This window comes from Nerophis ophidion, linkage group LG04 (assembly GCF_033978795.1).
Source record: "Nerophis ophidion isolate RoL-2023_Sa linkage group LG04, RoL_Noph_v1.0, whole genome shotgun sequence".
Classification (NCBI taxonomy): domain Eukaryota; kingdom Metazoa; phylum Chordata; class Actinopteri; order Syngnathiformes; family Syngnathidae; genus Nerophis; species Nerophis ophidion.
In genome coordinates, this window is record NC_084614.1 from 48,693,870 (window position 1) to 48,699,869 (window position 6,000).

The 6,000-nt window shown below is 44.6% G+C and overlaps 1 protein-coding gene across 12 annotated transcripts in view; it reads right to left on the bottom strand.

Annotated features, from left to right (window-relative positions):
* The window catches only part of LOC133551476 (uncharacterized), a 136,769-nt gene that overhangs the window by 92,927 nt on the left and 37,842 nt on the right, over nucleotides 1-6,000 (bottom strand). Inside the window, exon 3 of one of the 12 annotated variants that reach the window (XR_009806512.1) lies at nucleotides 3,025-3,326. The exons of the other annotated variants lie outside the window; for them this stretch is intronic. The gene's annotated coding sequence lies outside the window, so the exon portion shown is untranslated. Of the gene's footprint in view, nucleotides 1-3,024; nucleotides 3,327-6,000 lie in introns of those variants that run through there. 12 annotated transcript variants of the gene reach the window in all.

Sequence of the window (6,000 nt, forward strand, 5' to 3'; positions counted from 1 at the left end):
CCAATAATACCTAAATAACTTCTTACCATTAACGCAACGTCTTGCACGGATGGATGGATTAAAAATGCATGAGAATGTTTTATATTTTGAACATTATTTTTAACACTGTGATTACAAGTGAAATTATTCATTACTTATCGCTTTAAGCAACATCAGCTCAGATTTATCCGAGAGCCAGATGCAGTCATCAAAAGAGCCACATCTGGCGCCGGAGCCATAGGTTCCCTACCCCTGCACTAAATAGTGCTGTATGTTATACTCAATGATACTTTAACATCAATGTTCTAAATAGCACTTTAAAGGGAAGCTGTACTCTTTTGGAATGTTGCCTATCATTCACAATTATTATATAGGACATGACTACAGCTGTATTTTTTTTATTTGCATTCTAACTTTTAAATAAACATAAATCAAAGTGCACTTACAGCAGAGCCAAAAGGGGTGTGGGGGTGGGTGTGTGTGTGTGTGTGTGGGGGGGGGGGGTCCTCTATTCTGCCCATAAAACCCAATAAAAAACATCCAAAAACCGGCAACAATAATCCATAGTCATCTTGTGACTTGAGTATTAACCAGTAATATTGTTAATATAAGCGCTAAAACAGACACACTATTTATAGTGGCCAATTTAGACTCGAAAATGGCGAGAACGGCATTATAAGAAGGTTGGCTCCACCCCCTTTTTTTCGTGAGGATTATGAATCATTCTTCCTTTTAAATGGAAATATTTATGAACATTTTAGCAGTCAGCATCCTAACGGCATCCTAACATCACAGTATGTGATGTTTGATCATAAAGTCTGCAGTAAGCAAAAATCAGACTATGTTGTTAAAACAGAAAAGTGAACGTCTTGATGTGTTTTTTGAAATAATGCACCGCATGTGCTGATAGGATCAAGATACGTAAATACTAAATCTTATTATAAACATGCCTGTTAAAACATTACATATATACTAACATCATGTATATAAACCCTTAATGGAGGTGTTGGGGAGTTTTTTTTAAGGGCTTTATAGGCAGAATAGAGCGGCTCCCATAGGCTCTATTGTAAGCGGACTTTTGATTGCAATTATTTAATTTTTAGAATGCATTGAAAAAAAAATCCGTATGTTGTCATGTCTTTCATGATTGTGAACAATCAATCAATCAAGGTATTCAATTAGAGATGTCCGATAATATTGGACTGCCGATATTATCGGCAGATAAATGCTTTAAAAATGACCAGACCCACTTTTCCCGTGCTCTGCCTTAAGCACTGTCCCTTACAGTCCCTTTGGCACCACCACCTGCCACTGTTCTTCCCCTGTGTCCACGGCCTTAAATGCCTGCTGCAGCACGCCTTGGTACACTCACATTTAGTCAAACATGGCCCACAGGTCCTTGATAGCCTTGGAGAACCGTGCCATCGCCTCCCAAGGCTGGCGCTTTCCCGAGTCTCTACCCACTGCAAGACAGGCTGAAGGTCTGTGTCCTCCTACTGCGCGTGCCTTCAATCAGCATTCGTCACAGTCTGTAGTTCCTTGCAGACAAGGTTATCAGCCTGACTGATGGACGGCGTGGCGCAGTGGCAGAGTGGCGTGCGCAACACCGAGTGTGCCTGGATCAATCCCCACCTAGTACCAACCCTCGTCACGTCCGTTGTGTCCTGAGCAAGACACTTCACTCTTGCTCCTGATGGGTGCTGGTTAGCCGCCTTTCATGTCAGCTCCCTCCATCAGTGTGTGTGAATGTGTGTGTGAATGGGTAAATGTGGAAGTAGTGTCAAAGCGCTTTGAGTACCTTGAAGGTAGAAAAGCGCTATACAAGTACAACCCATTTATTTATTATCATTACTGATGGCCCACACACTCGGCACCCTTTGCTCGCCGCTCTTGTTCCTGAGCTTCCTGCACTCGCAGTAATGGACATCCGTCTGCGGTGCAAGAGTGCGTTCGTGTTGGAGTGGCGAACACTTGGCCGATGTTCTATTTCAAAGTCGTATCCTTGTAGCTCTCCTAACCACCTAGCAACCTGCCGCTCCGGCTCCCGGAAAGTCATTAGCCACTACAGGGAAGAGTGGTCAGTCCTAATAACAAAGGGGAGGCCGCACAGGTAGTATTTAAACTATCTGATAAAGAGCACCACTGCAAAGAGTGCTTGGCGGGTGACACAGTAATTTCCGTTCTGACTTTGTGAGTTTCTAGCTGAAGCATGTCACCACCCTCTCTCCTTCCTGCCACGGCTGTGCAAATACGGCCCTCGATCCCCACTCCACAGGCATCAGTATCCAGTAAGAAGGGCAGGGCAAGGACCCGAGGCCTTACACAGGGCCCGTTTTCAGCCCCCCAGAATGCCTCCTGGCATCCTTCGGACCACATAAAGTCTTTGCCTTTTTCCAGCAATCGATATAAGATCGGGGCGATTTTGGCAAAACCATGCACGTTCCTCCGATAGTAAGAGACAAGCCCGATGAAGCTCTTCAGCAGTCGTTGGTCCCGAAGGGCGGGCCAGTTTTTCACAGCCCGCACCCTTCTCGCCCATGGCTTCGATGCCATTGGCACCCATCTCATGTCCTAAGAAGGTTACCTCTCGCCGCATGAAACTGCATTTCTTGGGGTGCAGCTTAAGGCCCGCTCTCCTTAAGGTCTTCTCCAGGACTCTCCTCAGGAACCCTGGGCCTGTTTCGAAAGTACGCCCATGTCCCAGGATGTCGTCCAGGTTTACCCAGACAATGTTGTGGGGAATACCAGCCAGCACTTTGTTCATAAGCCGGGCAAAAGTGGCGGGGCATTACAAAGCCCAAAACTAAGGCTTTTGTACAGTACAGAAGGCAGATTTAGGGCGAGATTCAGGAGAAAGGGGTAATTGGTAATAGCTGCTTTGCTGAGATAGGCGCCAGCGCCCCCCCGCGACCCCGAACGGGAATAAGCGGCAGAAAAATGGGTGGGGGGGGGGGGGGGGGGGCGCTTTTTAAAGGTCCAGAGTGTTGTGTACCAGAGAAGGAAAGGAGGCGACAACCAGGGCAGGACTGCGGTTTACAAGGTTTATTAAAAACCTTTGATGAATACGTGGCGTGTGTATGCTACTCAAAGTGAATGAGTGTTGACTATGTGTAGTATTAAATATGTAAATGTTACCAAGGTTGTTGTCTGTAAATGTTGGTTTTATCTTTCGTCGTTATCCAAGAGGGGAAGGCGAAGAGGTAGGTCGTGGACAGGCAAGTGGTCATGGGCAAGAGCAGGGCAGCGTGGTCTGGGTCTGAGCAGGGAGGTCGTGGATCGAGGAGAGCAAACAGGACTCCGGATGGGAGTTGAGTGACAAGGCACAATCACTGAGGACAGGGGAGTCACTGAGGAAATACAACAGGACATGAACCAGGGGAAAACACATAGAGTTAGAGCAAAACAAGGGCGAGGAAATCACTGGGAAAACAGGGAATGCCAGACGCGATGCTTACTGGAAGGTTAGCGACGTTCTGGCAAAGGTTCCTCGTGTCTGCTGGTCCTAATGCTGCTCCCCTTCATCAAGTCCAGGTGTGTTGATTCTTGATTGAGTGTAGGCTCGTTGCTGCGTGGGCGTTCTGCGCTCAGCACGAGCGAGGTCGTGTCTGAGCGCTGTCAGCAGAGACGCCTCTTGGCGCACTGTCAGCAGGGGCCTACACAGCTCCAGCCGCCGAGGAAACGCGGGTTCGACCTCCGCGTCATGACACAGAGTGGTGAACCACGAAAAAGCCCCGAAACTAGGTCCAGGGACTCATCAATACGGGGAGACGGTAAGAGTCCTTTGTGGTCATTTCGTTAAGCCATTTGTAATCCACACAGAATCGCCAATCACCAGCCTTCTTCTTCGCGACCATGATCACAGGTCCAGCCAGGGGCTCTCAGACGGCTCAATAGAGTCGGCCTGCAGCAGGTCATCCACGGCCTTGTAGCATACCTGCTGTTGAGCGAGGTGGATGCGGCGCGTGTGGCACTTGATGGGCCATACTAAGCCAGTGTCTATTACATGCTCTGCCAAGTGGGTTCTTCCCACTTCACTCTCATTCATTGCAAAGCTGCCTGAAATTCCATCTGCAGCTGTTTCAGCTGCTCCTGTTGCTATTTCTCCAGGTCTCTGTACTCCTCTCTCTCCACACTTCTCCCCCCTATGTCCGGGGGTATTGGCTGAGTAATATCGGAAATTATCGGTATCGGTTTTAAATAAGTAAACTTTATGACTTTTTTAAAACGCCGCTATAAAGGTGCACATAGGGAGAAGTACAGAGCACCAATAAACCTTTAAGGCACTTGTTCTGCGCGACAGCCCAATGACACACAAGTAAATGCATGTCATACACATCACACTGAGGGTGGCTGTATAAACAAGTTTAACACTGTTACACTTACAAATATGCGCCACACACTGTGAACCCACACCAAACAGGAATAACAAACACATTGCGGAAGAACATCTCTACCTTAACACAACATAAACACAACAGAACAAATACCCAGAACCCCTTGCTACACTAACTCTTCCGGGATGCTAAAATATACAACCCCCCCCCCCCCCCCCCCCCCCCCCCCCCTCAAATTTATTTTTTTCTTATATGGATATATAATGTTTTATACGTGGCCATTTTATTGTTTAGCAGTTTTATTGTTTATTTGTTTATATACTATTATATAAATATATATATATATATATATATATACATACATATACATAAACATATTGTTGTAAGTTCGTTGGTGCCAACCACTGTAAGTGTTGATGAGCTGATAGCTGAATGTGGCAGCCATCGATTCTTTTGACCAATAAAAAATATAAATTGACAAACATTATCCGTGGTTACTGTTGCTAGGCGACAACACTTGTTTAAGAAATCCTCAGAGAGGAATGAGGGTGACGAAGGTTTAATGAAGGTGACGCAGCAATAGCCACAAAGTATTACCAGGGAAAAGTCACGTCGGCTCTCTGTGAGAATACATGTGCTGGCATATAGTTGACAATTTAATTCAGATGACACATTTTTTACAGCAGGGGAAATGTATTTATGCCAAAGGTGGTATCAATATGGGATCAATACTGGTGTGATGAGATGGATATTTGTCAGTTTATTTTCACAAACACGTGAGCAAACACATTCCTGCTCGGGGCTAAGGATGAGCGATATAGTCTAGAATCTATATTGTGATATATATTGCAGCCTCCTCGGATAACTATATAAATATCATAACATATTATTTGGCATATAAATGATAATAGGAACATTACAAAATGGGTTACAAAGGCTCCTAATTTGGCTGCTGACGACTGCAGTAACGTGCTGCGTAATTTCCGTTTGTATTATTTTCTAAAATTATCATTATTTTACTTGCTAATGTACTGTTAAAAATCGAGCTATAACATGGCTCTGTCTACACTTCTGTTAAAATATAATAATCATAAATTATTCTGTGTTTGGACACTTTACATTAGTTCTGGGCGTTATTACAAATGGGAGTATCGATTCAAAACCAAGTAAACACCGGGCCAGTATTGGACACACCACTGCTGATACTTCAATATGACAATCCATCCATCCATTTTCTACCGCTTGTCCCTCTCGGGGTTGCAGGGGTATGCTGGAGCCTATTCCAGCGGCAACACAGATAGACAGACAACATTCACACACTAGGGCCAATTTACTGTTGCCAATCAACCTATCCCCAGGTGAGTGTCTTCGAGGGTACTCAGAGGGAACCCACACCATAATTAATCCTATTTTTTTAACACAATTACAATCAGACCAAAACAGAATGTAACAATATACATTAAATATTCAAATGATTTCCTTATTCCCTCTTATTACATCATACGCTATTTTGAGCACAATCAAATCAATTGTGCAAAATAACTAAATGTGAACAACAACTACTACTGGCTCTGATTTAAATCCTTTAGTTTTTGCCTTTAAAGTCCTCCTGTGTTCTGTGACTTACTTTCTGAGTTTGAAAACAATAACTAAAACGCCCCCCAAACAAACATTTTGTGATAATAAA